The sequence below is a fragment of the Vicugna pacos genome, unplaced genomic scaffold, assembly GCF_048564905.1.
Source record: "Vicugna pacos unplaced genomic scaffold, VicPac4 scaffold_21, whole genome shotgun sequence".
NCBI lineage: Eukaryota > Metazoa > Chordata > Mammalia > Artiodactyla > Camelidae > Vicugna > Vicugna pacos.
Genome location: NW_027328742.1, coordinates 18,560,609 through 18,575,732, shown reverse-complemented (window position 1 = coordinate 18,575,732; position 15,124 = coordinate 18,560,609). Strand labels below are relative to the sequence as shown.

Below are 15,124 nucleotides of genomic sequence, written 5' to 3'. Positions count from 1 at the left end.
CTCCTGTCCAGGATGAAAGAGGGTGTGTGGATTCATGGAGTTAAGCCAGAACACGGTGCAGTTCATTCATGTTCCACAAACGTTCCCGAGCACCGGCCAGGCCCACAGTGCTGGGTCCACAGCTGCAAACAAGATCGGGCCTGGGGCCCCCAAAGGGCTCTGTGGCCAGTCCAGGAGGTGGACTGAGTGGCAGCGTGCCTTCAGCACAGACCAGTGTGTGCGGAGAGAAGTGTCAGCACAGGGTGCTCTGCGGACAGAACACAAATCAGGTTGAGAGGTGAACAGGAAAGGAATGAAGGAAGGCTTCCTGGAGGAAGTGAGGTCTCAGCTGGGTTGTGAAGATGAGTAAAGTTAGTCAGGCAAAGGGAACATGTACAAGGACCCAGACGCGTTCCACCACTGAGCTACACCCCAGCCCCCCTGGAATTATACTTTGTGTTCAAGGTTTAAAACAGTGAAACGGTGCAAATGGTGAAATGCACTATTTTTAAAGTGCAAAATTTAATTACTATATAAATATTTTAGTGAATTCGAGTATCTTTAACACTGAGATTTAGTCTTCCAAATGTTTGTTTACTTTAACACTAAAAAAAATGAATCAAAGGCTTGCTTATTAAATTGGGAGCAATACAGAGAAGATTAGCATGGCCCATGGTCAAGGAAGACACGCAAATTCATGAAGTGTTCCCATTAAAAACAAGCAAACAGGGGAGGGTATAGCTCAAGTGGTAGAGCACATGCTTAGCACGCATGAGGTCCTGGGTTCAATTCCCAGTACTTCCTCTAAGAATAAATAAGTAAATCTAATGATCTCCCCTGACCAAAAAAAAAAAAAAGTAATAACAAAATCAAACAAAGAGAAAGAATCAAGAAAACAGAAACTGTACTGATATTATATTAAAACTCACCAATATGTAGTTTTTTCCTTTTATTTAAAACACATTCATGTAGTTAAGAAGGATTCATCCACTACTCCCCTACTCTTTTCCTTTTTATGTTGTGGTATTTTATTGTTATTTCTTTACTGGCATGATTGAGTCCAAATTTAATAAAAGAGAACTTCCGCGCATTTCCTTCCTAGCCATTATTATTACTTGTATCATTTAATGAGTATTCCTGGAAATAATTTTGTTCTGTAGAGGATCAGGTATCAGAAACGAATCTGCTCCTATATCAAACACTCCAGGTCACTGCTGGGCAACGCTTAGGACAGTCTCTCCAGCGAGGTCTCAGTGGGTGTGATGGAAAAGCCCTTGCCCGCACCCCTCATCTGGTCTCTGGGTGTGGTTGACCCTGAGCACAGAGAAAAAGCAGCTGTCAACTGCTCACCTCACCCAGTGAGGGCCACATGTATCCAGTCCTGTCCCCCAGTGATGGTCACAGCCGGAGATGGGGCAGGTGCCCAAACTGGAGGGTCCCAAGAGGGCTTCTCTTTCCATCACTGTCGCCCCGCTCAGTTTCCGACAGCCTCGGCACAGGCAAAGGCATGCCCACTCCGCCTTGACAGCGCTCGGAGACCAGGGTCTAAACGACCCTGACCCTGGAGGCCTCCCTTCCTATCTTCCTGCCCTCCTTCCTCCCAGGCACATGAGGCTGGATGGTCTGCAAAGCTGACCATCAACCTGATGGTGATTGCTGGAGTCAGCTCAGTAAAGGAGCAACAATCAAAGCTTGTCACACAAACACCGTCCAGTGCCTGCTGTGTGTGCCAGGCCCTGGTAGCGTTTCACATTTATTCCCATAAACGCTCTGTGAAGTAAACAGAGCAAGGACCTCCATTCAATGGTGAGGAGGCAGGCTCCGAGGCTGAGAAGCTTGCCCAGACGGATGACGGCGCTGGGCCTGGGACGCAGGCCAGCTCTCAGTCACCCTTGTAGACTGCTCTCAACAAGCTCCTGGGTGCTGAGTGCTGTGGCTCCCGAGGGAGCCTTCCTGCATCATCAGCAGAGGCCTTGGAGCAGACAAGGGGGAGGACACGTTGTCCGTGGAGGGTCGAGGTGGTTGGGGCGTAGGGGCAGGGTCCCGCGGGCAGGCAGGAGAGCCAGGCGGCAGACCCAGCTTCTCCCTTGCCTGATCCTTGCTTGATTCTTGCCTGCCCGCCCAGCCCTGCGGCCCTGGGAAACTGCCCTCCATAGACTGGTTGTGCAGGGCCCCATAGCGGCCACTTCCTTTCTGCTTTCCTCTCATCACCACCTTGAGCAGTCAATGAACCAACCCCCGCTTCCTTAAGAGATCAGTCAACTTGGCAGGGCTAGGTCTAGAGCCCAGGTTCTATCTCAAGATTGTCCCACAGCTGTGGCAAAACCCTGGCACACCTCACTACTGCCGAAGAACTGGGGGGAGAGCCGGGCTCAGTCTAAGTCCTCTCTGGGGGGACCCTGGAAGGAGAGTGACCTGGGTTACATACACCCCACCCTGGCTTACCCCACCGTCCAACGTTTGGGGGCATCTGGCTTCCCGAGGGCAGGGGAGGCCAGCACATTTGAGGAGCGCCCTACAACTGTTACAACCTCTCTCCTCATGAGGCCACTGTCCCCATCTCACTGGTCTGGAAACAGATCCAGGGAGTGGTATGATCTCCCCAGGCCATGCAGGGGGTCAGCAGCAAGGAATTCAGTGGGCTTTCAGCGACTGCGTGGTGACTGTCCATCCCCATCCGGGCACAGGAGAGGGGCCCCTGCTGGAGATAGGGAGATAAGATCGGCAGGCCCTCAGCTGGAGCTTGTGAAAGGGATTGCTGAAGGGGCTGTTACAAGAGCAACCGCTGGGCGGTGGTGGAGGTGTGGGAGGAGGCTGTGGAAGGCGTTGGGACTGGGTTTGGTCGGGCACGGGGGACAGAGGGTGGGAGGCAAAGACACTCAGCAAGTACGGGGTCTGCACTGGGGAAGGGATGGACACATCCACCTGAAGAAGGGGTGAGGACCACAGGGCGCAGCGGGGTGACTCTGGGGCCGAGTGCAGAGACACGAGTGAGTGCCCTCCAAGCAGAGCAGGATGGGGTTGGGGCAAAGGACGAGCAGGGCTCACCCAGGGGAGGAGACCAGGAGGAAAGGCCAGGGGTGTGAAGGCCTGGGCCCCGGGGGGAGGACCGGCTGGGGGCGTGCTACCCTTCAGACGTGGAAACAGAGATGAGCCAAGGCAGTGCAGGCGGGGGCAGAGCCAAGTCCAAGCCCAGGTGGGCTGAGCCCACTGCTGCAGCCTCCCCTGCTGACCAAGGGAGCTACTGGTGACCAAGCCCAGAGCACGTTAGAATTTACACCCACCACTCGTGTTGTGCTACTGACACGCACTGAAGAATCACATGGAGAAGCACTAAGCCCGAGACAGGCCCTCGGCTTGGATGGAGGCCTGCTGCCACCCCTCTGCTGGGTGCTCCCCCGTGACATCTCACTGTACCCCCCAAATGGCCTATGAGATACCCCCTTGATTTTCACTGCCAGGCCCTCCCTCCGCCATCACCTCTCCTTTGCCTGCATCTTGGAGAGAGCCAAGAGGACAGAGAGAAAGGAAGAGAGACCCAATCAATCATTGATCCTACATCATTCATTCCCTTAACCAATTTATTGAGCACCTGCTGAGTCTCACGCCTTATTCTGGGGGTATGGGAGGTACAACAAGAAGGCAGCCCCAGCTTCCTGTTGGGGAGGAGAGGAGCCTTGCCAATCATCTAGCCCAAGCCCCATTTTAGGGATGTGAAAGCTGAGGCCTGGAGAGGGGAAGTGACTTGCCCAAGACCATATACAACTAGTTAGTGGCAGGACCAGGCACAGTCTTCAGAGGCTCACATGACTCCTCAATCATCCAGCTAAGATTCATTGAATGACCCTCTGTGTTCCAGGTGCTGCTCTGCGCCCTGGGACAAATACATCAGTGAACCTGACAGCAAAGAGGAGTGAGCAGGTGAGGGGAAAGAACAACCCCACGCTGGTGGAGGGGGTATGTGTTTCAGTCCCATGACTCCCCCCAGAATGAGAGGGAAGTCCCAGAGCCCCACCTCAAGAGGCTGGGCTTCTGACGCCCAGGGCTCCTCTCCCTCCCTCAGAACAGGCTATAAAAGTCCCCTCCCAGCTCCTTCCAGAGAAGAGCAGGAGGAAGTGAGAGGTCAGCTCAGAGGCCACGGGAAGGGAGCAGGGGACCCCCACAGGGTGATCGCTTACCCCACTGCGGCTGGGGTCTCACTGCAGAGATGAAGCTGCTCCCGGCCCTGGCGGGGGTCCTAGCCACACTCATCCTGGCCCAGCCCTGTGAGGGCACAGCCCCAGGTAGTAGCCCCTCGGGCGGCCAAGGAGAGGGGCAATGGAGCGGGGAGGACTTGGGTCTGAGGGGCCTGTGGCTGCCCTGGAGCCTGAGTCCCCTTCCCCCTGAACAGCCTTCCCTGGGGCGGTGGACACCTCAGTCCTTCAGAGCTGCATAACAAAGGCCAAGCTGCTGGTGGATTCTGCCTACAATCAGACTGAGAGGAGGTGGGCCTGGGCCTGGGTCTGGGGCCTGCGTGGGTCTAGGGCCTGCGTGGGCCTGGGAGGGTCACTGATGGGGGGTGGACTCCAGCCAAGGGCCTCTCACCCATCAGCTGCCCCTGGGCACCTTGGGGCAGTGCCATGTCAGTGCAGAGCCTCCCTTCCGTCCAGCCTTCTGTCTATTTCCCCCGTGCTGACTGCCCACTGCCCACGGTGGGGGCCCTGCTGGGTGGGTCTGCTTCTTCTCCTGGCCCTCACTCCTCCTCTTCTGGGCAGCATCAAGCAGCGCCTTCGCAGTGGCTTGGCCAGCCCCATGGACCTCCTGTCCTACTTCAAACAGCCAGTAGCGGCCACCAGGATAGCTGTGAGGGCTGCTGATTATATGCACGTGGCCTTGGGGCTGCTGGAGGAGAAGCTGCAATTCCAGGAGTCCAGATCCTTCAATGTCACTGGTACTGTGCACCCCACTGAGCTCCCCGCCCCAGGCCTGCCCCAGCCTAGGAGTGGAAGGGAGACAGGCGGGAGTGCAGGGCATGTGGCCTTGGGGCATTGGGAGGAGAGAGGAGAAAGGGGTGGGAGGTACAGAACAGACTAGGTCAAGAAGGAGCTAGAACCCTGCCCGCTGCCCCTCCCCCTCCAGACGTGCTAACGAAACCCCAGCTGCGGCTGCTGTCCCAGGCCAGTGGCTGCGCTGTCCAGGATGAGGCTGAGCAGTGCAGTGACAAGTACAGCACCATCACTGGGAGATGCAACAACAGGTGGGTGCCTGGGGTGGCACCTGGCCTGGGGTTGCCCTGTTCCCTCCCCTCCTTCCCAGCCCTGCTGACCCCAGCCCACCCACCGCCGCAGGAGGAGACCCTTGCTGGGGGCCGCCAACCAGGCCCTGGCTCGCTGGCTGCCAGCCCAGTATGAGGACGGGGTGTCGCTCCCCTTCGGCTGGACCCCCAGCAAGAGGCGCAACGGCTTCCTCCTCCCTCTTGTGAGTCAGGGCTGAGGGTCTAGAGGATGCCCCATCTCTTCTAAACGCAGGGAGTCAAAGCACAGCCCACAGTCAGCCTGCCAGGGCTCCCATCTGGGCTATATGGCTGGCAGGCTGGGTGACTCCAGCTGAGTCTCAGTTTCCTCAGCTGTAAAATGGCAGTAAAACCTACTTCCTATTGCTGTTGTGACTATTTAATAAAGTCCTTGGTATAAACATCCATATAAGATGTGATAAAGTAATGCCAGCCATTACAGTATCGTTTTTTTCCGGAAAAATTAGTATCAAAGTACCTTGCTAAACTAAAGAGCAATGCACCTTAATGTAGCTCTAGCTATTGACCTAAACTGTTTCACATTTAACAATTTATCCATTTTCTATTCATATGGTAACAGAACGATCTATCATCAACCCATCTATCAACATCTATCTACTATTTTTTCTTCCATTGATCTTTCCATCTATCCAATTCTCTCCATATTTATTATCCATCACCTAGCAACCAGTCCTTGCATCTGTCGATCAATTCTACCATCTAATTATCCACGAGTCTATAACTTGTTCTATCAATTTGATCTATCTGCCACTCTGGAGGAGCAGGTGGGGTCTGAGCCAGCCAACCTGGCCCCTCCCCCTCCTTTTACTCCTGGAATCATCAGGAGCCAGGCCAGAGATCATTCTTGTAGGAATGACAGCAACACAGGAGGTAGGGCTGAGCAGAATAGGAGAGAAGAGGGCTGGAGAGGATGCAAAAATACGCTAACTCCAGCAGGGGTGACCTGCCATCCCGAGTCCTAGGTTGGCTCTGACACCCCAAGGGGTCAGGAGCCTATGCCCCACACTGACTTACCTCCCCACCAGGTCTGGGCCGTCTCCAACCAGATCGTGCGCTTCCCCAGCGAGAGGCTGACCTCCGACCGGGGCCGGTCCCTCATGTTCATGCAGTGGGGCCAGTTCATCGACCACGACTTGGACTTCGCCCCCGAGTCCCCAGCCAGGGTGGCCTTCACTGCAGGCATTGACTGTGAGAGGACCTGTGCCCAGCTGCCTCCCTGCTTCCCCATCAAGGTACCCTCCCCTAATCTCCCGGGCCCCTGGTGTGGCCTCCACCCCCAGGTGATGGTGTCATAGGCTTAAGGTTTAAGTTTAAGTTTAAGAGCTGGGACTGGGGAACTGGAGCATTAAGGAACTGCCTGTGATGCTGGGATATCACACAGAGACAAGAAGACTCCTGGTTCTGTGTGTGTTTGAGGGGTGGGGGTGGCGCAACCTGCCAGGAGGTTCAGTGCAGGCTTCACAGAAGGGAAGCAGTTGAGACTGGCCTTGACCCATGGGTCTGCTTCCAGCAGGGGAAGCCTCTGGGCTGCTGCCTTTTTTTTGAAGCCTTTAGAGTCTCTTAGCTCTTGCCCTTCTCTCCCTCCTGGGGCGGTCCGAGGTCCTGCAGTTCTTGCCAGTTCCTGGGATCTGGTTGTGAGCACCGTGCATGCTGAGAGGCAATGATAGTGTGGAACACTGGGGAAGAAAGATGGACTCCTGGGAGCAGAGCCTCTGTTGGGGATGGAGGGGAGGTCCGTGCACACACTCACACACTCACTCGCCCTTATTAGTGTGGGATGCGATGTGTGGGGGCCCTGGCTGGCTCCTTCCTCTAGGTCCTCAGGGGAGCTTTCCCCAGCATCCTATTACACCTTTAGCTTTTGACTTAGACCAAGCACAGCAAATGCTGCCTCAATTCACAGTTACATTACTCTACGTGGGTGTCTGTTTTGACTGAATTACCAGCTTCCCGCAACCTGCCCTGAGTTTTGGTGGCTTTCCCGGTCTCTGAAGCACCCAGCACAGAACGGTGCTTAGGAAACACCTGTCGAACTAAATGGAATGAACGGAGCACAGGCTCATGTGCTGGGAGAACTAGTTCTCACCCCTCCTCTCCTGCTGACAAGTTGTGACTTCCCCTCTCTGAGCCTCAGCTTCCCCATCCTTAAGATGAGGCTCTAAGGCCTCATGCATTTCTAACCTTTCATGACTCTATGACACAAAGTGCTAAGGATGCTCAGATGGCCTGGTGAGCACCGTGAGTCTGGGTGAGTCAAGGAGGGCTTCCTGAAAGAAGGGAGTTTTGAGCAAGGTTTTGAAGCAGGTGGGGGATGACCAGGAGGAGGCAGCTTGCTCGTGAGAAGCCCCAGTGTCACAGATTCCTCTTCCACCGCAGATCCCGCCCAACGACCCCCGCATCAGCAACCAGCGTGACTGCATTCCCTTCTTCCGCTCGGCACCCGCCTGCCCCCGAAACAGGAACAAAGTCCGAAACCAGATCAACGCGCTCACCTCCTTCGTGGACGCCAGCATGTTGTACGGCAGCGAGGTCTCCCTTGCCCTGCGGCTGCGCAACCGGACCAACCATCTGGGGCTGCCGGCCGTCAACCAGCGCTTCCAGGACAACGGGAGGGCCCTGCTGCCCTTCGACAACCTGCACGATGACCCCTCCTCCTCACCAACCGCTCTGCGCGCATCCCCTGCTTCCTGGCAGGTCTGACACAGTGGGCGGGGGGTCACCCCAGGAAGCAGCCAGTCCCTGGGTTCCAGGTTGGGAAGCCACAGTGGGATAGGATAGGATATATGGCTCCATAACTCAGTGTTTGGCACACCACAGCGCAGATCTGTGCACAGTAATCACAGAATCAGTATGCTGGAAGGAGTCCCTTTGCAAGTGACCCAAGTGTGGCCAGAGATCACGGCTTGACTCTCTCCAGTGATAACGGACTCACCCACTAGAAGTCTATCTGGAGCAGTGCTGTCGGAAAGGTCCCCCTCATTTTGATCTACTGTCTATCTGCTGCTCTTCATCATGCTTCTGGGACCTCAGAGAAAACGCTCTCTCTCTTTCACACAGCAATAGCCTCTTTAATTCCCTGAAAGTAGTTTTACTTTCACCTGGTTTTTTTTTCCTTCTTGGGGCTAACTTCCCTTACGCTCTTTAGTTTCCCTTCCACTGCTGCTAGTCACTGTCACCTGCCGCCTTCTTCTGGATGCATAATTTGAACTCTTCTGAGGGTTTTCCCCCACACGGTCCTGGTCATAATAATGATGGTCATCGCTCCTGGTTGTTTCAGATATTTAAATGTGCCATCTCTAATCCTGACAGCAATCCTGAAAGGAGGGCACTATTATCACCCTCGTTTTGCAGATGAGAAACTCAGGGACGGTAACTGATGTGCTCCAGAGCAGAGGGTCAGGTGGCAGAGCCCACGGTGAGAATCAAGTCAGTGCAGTGGCCAGGTCTGGGCTCTTTCCACTCTGCTCCACCACCTCCCTCGCAGGGAGTCATCTCGAGCCCCTTTTTAAGGATCATATGTTTCTTTGTTGCTGGCAAGCGCAGCGTGCACCTTTGTGAGATGTCTACTGAAACTGAGTAGTTTGAATAGGACCACGTGCAAAAGAGCTTAGTTCAAAGCCAGCAAGTGACTGTGTGTAAGGCCACCTTTGGGAACGTACTTTCCTTCCCGGCCAATGGAAGGAAGTCTGCTGACAGGAACAGGCTCTGCCCAGCCCTCCTCCTTTCTCCCTCCCTGGGGCTCCTTGGGGAGAGCAGCATGACACCGAGCCCAAAGCTGGGGAAAGGTCTAGCCCCTGGGACAGACCGTGCAGAGGGATGCAACACATGGGGCAGGGGGACCCACAGTCCCAAAGGCAAGGCCCCTTAGTCACTGTGTCCCTTCACTGGCTGCGGATCTGGTCATCTTGCAGAGCAGAATCATTAGGCAAAGGTTTTCCCGCCCAAACCCAGCAGCTGCCCTGTGATTCCCCCCCCCGCCCCAAACCCGTTCCAGGGACTTCGGGACCCAGGACTCCACAGTCCTCCCCGTCCTGGCCCGCTGTGTTGGGAAGGAGGGTGGTCATTGGTGGAGCCCCACCACACAGCTGAGGAGATGGAGGTCCAGTGAGGCCAGAAATTTGGCCCAGGTCACAAAGTCCCACCACCTCTTTCTAGTCCCCAGAGCTCTGTCTGCCTTAGCAGAAAGACATTTCTGTGGGAAGAGCTCTATTCACTCTGATCTTGGGATTTTCAAGGTGATACCCGGTCAACGGAAACCCCCAAACTGGCAGCCACGCACACCCTCTTTGTGCGAGAGCACAACCGGCTGGCTACTGAGCTGAGACGCCTGAACCCCCGGTGGACTGGAGACAAGCTGTACCAGGAGGCCCGCAAGATCTTGGGGGCCATGGTCCAGGTAGGGAGCCTGGGTCCCAGCATCCCCTAGAAGGCAATCTGGCCAGAGAAGCCATCTGAGGGAGTGACTCCCACCTTCCTCAACACATCCTCAGGGATGTGCCCCAAGTCAGCCAGGTCTGATTGGGGATGTTCCTGAGATCAGACCTGTAACCCTGACCATGTCACGCACCCTCTCTGGGCTTCAGTGTCTCCATCAGACAATGGGAAATCAACATGGCCACATTTGACACCATGCCAATAAAGAATTAGTATGTCTGAGCAGGCTTCGAAAAGCAAAAGGTTTGCCCTAAGGCAAGCACGTGGGGTGGGGGCCACTAAGGTAATGATCTTCTGACATCTTTTTTCCAGATCATCACCTTCCGGGACTTTCTGCCTCTGGTTCTGGGCCGGGCCAGGGCCAGCAGAACCTTGGGCCCCTACCGGGGGTACTGCTCCAATGTAGACCCCCGGGTGGCCAACGTCTTCACCCTGGCCTTCCGCTTCGGCCACACCATGCTCCAGCCGTTCATGTTCCGCCTGGACAGCCAGTACCGGGCCTCGGCGCCCAACTCACGGGTCCCACTCAGCTCTGCCTTCTTCGCCAGCTGGCGAATCGTGCACGAAGGTGCCTGGGTTTTCCAGAGGCAGCCAGGAGTCAGGGTGGGGCCCAGCTTAGTGCAAGGAGGCCAGGCTGCTGCTCAGGTCACGGGCAGTGAAAACAGGGCGGGTGTCACCAAGACCCTTCGTCACGTGCCCCCATCCCCTCCAGGATTAGAGGATTTCTAAAAGAGGAGGAGACTGATGTCAGACTGGTGGCTGTGGTCCTGAAAGAAAGGAGCTTCCTTCCACTCCTTCTAGAAGAAGTGAGGGTGCTTTTCCCTGCCAGCTCCAGCTCCCTTCCTGTCCACCTGGGTCACTGCTTCCTGATACAAACATCATAGAATTTAAGTGACTGGCTTGTCCAGCTCTGAGCTAGTTTAGCATCATGTGATTCAGGGGCTTCCAAGAGGCTGGTCCAATCTGTGCTGCTCATATTCCCACCACCAGGTGGCATTGACCCCATCCTCTGAGGCCTCATGGCCACCCCTGCCAAGCTGAACCGGCAAGATTCCATGTTAGTGGATGAGCTCCGGGACCGGCTTTTTCGGCAAGTCAGAAGGATTGGGCTGGACCTGGCAGCCCTCAACATGCAACGCAGCCGCGACCACGGCCTCCCAGGTGAGGGGGCTGCCTCCCCTCCTCTCAGGCTTTGCCTGACCAGGGTTCCTTTCTGACTGGGACTGTCACCGGGATGTGCTGTGGTTCAGAGGCACACAAGCCTGAGGCTGAGGACCTCCTTTTCAGTATCTTCTTCATCCACCGTGGGGTTTCTAGCTTTAGGGTCGCCACAGGACCAGGACTTGGACAGAGGAGCTGAATGAAGGAGATTAGGACTTTCCAAGTAGAAAAAAACAGTAGGTTTCAAAGGCAGGGGAGAGCTACCCCATTCCCCAGTACCCTGGCAAGTTCCAAGGAGGAAGTTGCAAGGATATAGAAGCTGGCTCCTGGCTCTGAGAGGCAGGGAACAGGTGGAGTAAAATTAAAACTGTCTTGGCTGTTCTACCCCAGGAAAGAAGAAAAATTAGGCATTTTGCTAGGAACTTTGATGGATTTCTTTTAGTCCTCCCGATGACCTTGAGAAGTAGCTGTTATAGCCATTTTTATAGCTGAGGAAATAAATCTAGTAATTTGGCCCAAGGCCACAGAACTAAGAAGTAGTGAAATTCCAGTCAAGTTAAAGATTCCTCCTTTCTTTCCCCTGTTCAATCCACGATGTTATGGAAAGACTGGCCCCCGCTTTGCTGGTCTCTCCCCCTCCCCATCGCCTACTTCTCTGTCTCGGTACAACCTGAGGCCCCATCTGCCTCGGCTTCTCTGTGGCCGATGATAATGAAGTGCGGGCAATTCCTCCTGCACCTAACACAGCAGCTGGCGGGCACATAGCCGGCACTCAAGAACTTGAGTTTCCTTCCTTCCCTACGCCTGGGTGCCTGGGACGGCTAAAGCCCTGTGGGCGCCCCCTGCTGGAGATGTGAGATTGCTAGCCAGCCAAACTGGCACACTGTTTTTGATCCCGCCAAGCTGTCCCAGAAATATTTTCTTGATCCTAGCTCTTGCAGTCTCCTCCAATCCCGTCCCAATTCCAACACCAAATTTGGAATTGGAAACTGTGATCTGAACTCCACTGCAAAGAGGGGGTGACCTTGGAAAAGTCACAGCTGCTCAAGCTCAGCAAATATCCACTGGTAACACGGAGATTACAAAGTACCTCACAGAAGCGGGAGGGTCCTGAGAGAGATTCACACAGCAGGGCTTAGTAATGGTGGAACATCATACGGTTTTCCTTTGTTCAGCCGGGGGATGGTATTTGTGAGCTGTAGTTCGGAGGACGACTTTGGACTCCTGTTTCTTTAGGCTATGAAGAAGCTATCGCCTATCTTGATGGTCCCCACCATATTATGACTTGGTCTTGGTGTGGGATCCTGATAGCTGACAAATCAGTATGGCTGGTCTTTGTAAGTTTCTGAGTAGGTGGGAAAAAATTTTTAACAGCTTATTGAGAGAGAATTAACAAATCATAAAATTCACCCATATAAGGTATATAATTCAGTGGTTTTTGTGTATTTAGAGTTGTGCCTCATATTTAATATCAGAACATTTCCATCACTCACAAAAGAAACCTGGTCATAACAGGCACTCCCCTGATGGAAATGTTAGCTACCTTGATTGTGGTGGTGGTTTCATTGGTGTGTACATTTATCAAAAGTCATCAAACTGTACATCTGAAATATGTGTAATTTACTATACAGGAATCATACTACAATAAAATGTTAAAAAAAAAAAAACAAAAAAACAGGCACTTCCCATCCTCACTCCAGCCCCTGAAAATTACTAATCTTCTTTCTCTACGTATTTGCCTATTCTGGACCTTTTATATAAATGGATTCATTTATATAAAAAGAAGACCATGTGGTCCTCTTCTGAGCAGATACATTGTATCTATGCTGTTCATTTCTTTGTTTGTTCACTTATGTATTCATTTATTCATTCATTCTACAAATCTGAGTGTCTTTCATGTTCTGGATACTGTCTTCTTTGTGTCTAATTAATGCCATGAGCCCAATAATAATATCATTGTGGTTGTGAATGCTGGTTACAACAGTGTTTTACGTTAGTATATACCTCCGTTTGATAGACAGAAAGCGTGGTTTTCTGCTCACATTGAAAATTAGAGGGGAGTGAATTGGTCTTTGAAAAGCTCAAGGCCTCTTCTGCCAGCAGGGATTTTGTTCTGCTCAATACTGCCTGACCACAGAGCTCTCTTGGGAGGAATCGTGGAGAGAAGCTAATGGGAACCAGCAGAGGGAAGACTAAACGGCTTCTGTCCCCTCTCCCTACAGGGTACAACGCGTGGAGGCGCTTCTGCAGACTCTCCCAGCCCCGGAATCTGGCGCAGCTTAGCCAGGTGCTGAATAACCGGGATCTGGCACGGAAGTTCCTGAGTCTGTACGGGACACCTGACAACATTGACATCTGGATTGGGGCCATCGCCGAGCCTCTTCTGCCAGGGGCCCGAGTGGGGCCTCTTCTGGCCTGTCTTTTTGAGAACCAGTTTACAAGAGCCCGAAATGGAGACAGGTAAGTGACCCTACCCTAAAGGGACCAGCCCCAGATGCAGGGCAGAAAGCACTAGAATTCCAAGACTCAACAATGAAACAAAGTTTATATATATATATATCTGAATCACTAAGCTGTACACCAGAAACTAACAGAACACTGTAGATCAACTATGCTTCAACTTTTTGAAAAACAGTGAAAGTACTCTTTTTAGGTTCATCTCTTCCAAGATCTGAGACCAGGAGGCTCCTCCCTGGAGAGCTTGGTCAGAGGGAGAGAGACTACTTGCCTGAGGTACAGGCACCTTTAACCCAGGAGACAGACTTCTCAGCTTCACTGTTCCAGGCTGGTTGATCCCAAAAACACGCAGAAAGGGCTAAATCTGGTTTTCCTCCAATAAGCTTGAGGTTTAAGACCTGACTCCTTATTTGGATTTGGCATTTACCTGGGTTCAAATCCAGCCCTGGCCACGTATATTACTGTGCATTTAATCCTGGGCAATTTACTTGACCACTGAACCTGAGTCTTCCTCTGTGAGAATCACACCTCTCCTGCAGGGATTTTGGACAGGCGAATGAAATCATGTATGTAAAGTACCCAGCACACAGCGGGTGCGCCTTCCTATTCATTCCCCCCGAACTTCATCCACCTCTCTCCCCCGTCTTGTAGGTTCTGGTGGCAGAAACGGGGTGTTTTCACCAAGCGCCAGCGCCAGGCCCTTCGCCAGATTTCCTTGTCTCGAATTGTGTGTGACAATACTGGTATCACCACTGTTCCAAGGGACATCTTCAAGGCCAACACCTACCCCCTGGGCTTTGTGAACTGTAACTCCATCCCCAGACTGAACCTGTCAGCCTGGAGAGGCACATGAGGCTTGTGCAGGTAAAGGGAGGCCCCCCTCCAACAGCCCTGTGCTAGGTCAGGCCCGCACATCCTTCCTTGGACAGGATGGCTGAGTCCTCTCAGGCCTCTAAGCAGAACAACAGATCTTGTCTCTAGAGATTTTTTCCTGGTGGACACTAGCTTCTGGGCTGACAAGTTAATTCTAGGGCCCTGGGACTTTGGGGAGCAATCAGGAAGGATCCAACACCCTAAAAGCAGCTCCATGTCTGGATATCCAGCAAGTTCCTTACCTGCCCACCTGTGCCACTTCCGCAGGAGTCCATCGGAGCCTCTGGCCTTGGAGACGGGGGAACCTGGGGAAGACCACAAGGCTACCTTCTCCCCCGGGGCCACCGTTTCCTGCTGATGCTTTTGCTGGCTATCGCTCAGAGCTGGTTCTTTGCGAGTGACAGCCGGGCTCCCAGCAGCACTGAACCCTCCTCCTAAAGGAGCCTCTTACCTATTAGGTTGCACATCGGCTCCAGGTGCAAGGCCTTGCGAACCAAACAAGGGGCCTTCAGGACCTGGCAAGAAGAGTCATCTGGAAGGTTTCCAGCCACTTTCTTCTATTTCCCAGCCTGTCCCTGACCCCTGCCTATGACGGGGGCCACAGAGTCCCAGCCTCTAGCCACTCCACCCACGGTCTTTCCCTGGAGCCTGCAGGTGGGCAGCACACTCTGCTTCTACCAATAAAGCATCGCTGAGGGCAGAAGCTGGTTTCTGCGTTGGGCTGGGGAGGGCATGACCTCAGTCCCATGCTTTGCTCCAGATGTTTAAAAGGAGTGCTGCCAAGACACAGTTGGCACTAGCCTCTGAGCCTCTCCCGGGGGCTGAGTTTAGAGAATCAAAAGAAACACTCTGGAATACAAAAAGGCAGGGACTGGGAAAGGCAGCGGCATGGGGGCCTCGGCATTAAGGAAGAGAATACCTCAGCCA

General features: G+C 53.6%; 1 long non-coding RNA gene, 1 other non-coding gene and 1 pseudogene across 2 annotated transcripts; 2 read left to right on the top strand and 1 right to left on the bottom strand.

The window, feature by feature from the left end:
* Positions 1–591: 591 nt before the first annotated feature.
* On the top strand, positions 592–696 carry LOC140694571 (U6 spliceosomal RNA). The gene has a single exon (XR_012070163.1). It is a non-coding gene; the product is annotated as a U6 spliceosomal RNA (small nuclear RNA).
* A 3,481-nt stretch (positions 697–4,177) lies between these two features.
* LOC140694417 (eosinophil peroxidase-like) lies at positions 4,178–14,179 on the top strand (annotated as a pseudogene).
* LOC140694423 (uncharacterized) lies at positions 12,146–15,087 on the bottom strand. The gene is made up of 3 exons (XR_012070069.1): positions 14,649–15,087; positions 14,440–14,502; positions 12,146–12,212 (listed from the first exon to the last, which is right to left on the bottom strand). It is a non-coding gene; the product is annotated as an uncharacterized lncRNA (long non-coding RNA).
* Positions 15,088–15,124: the final 37 nt, after the last annotated feature.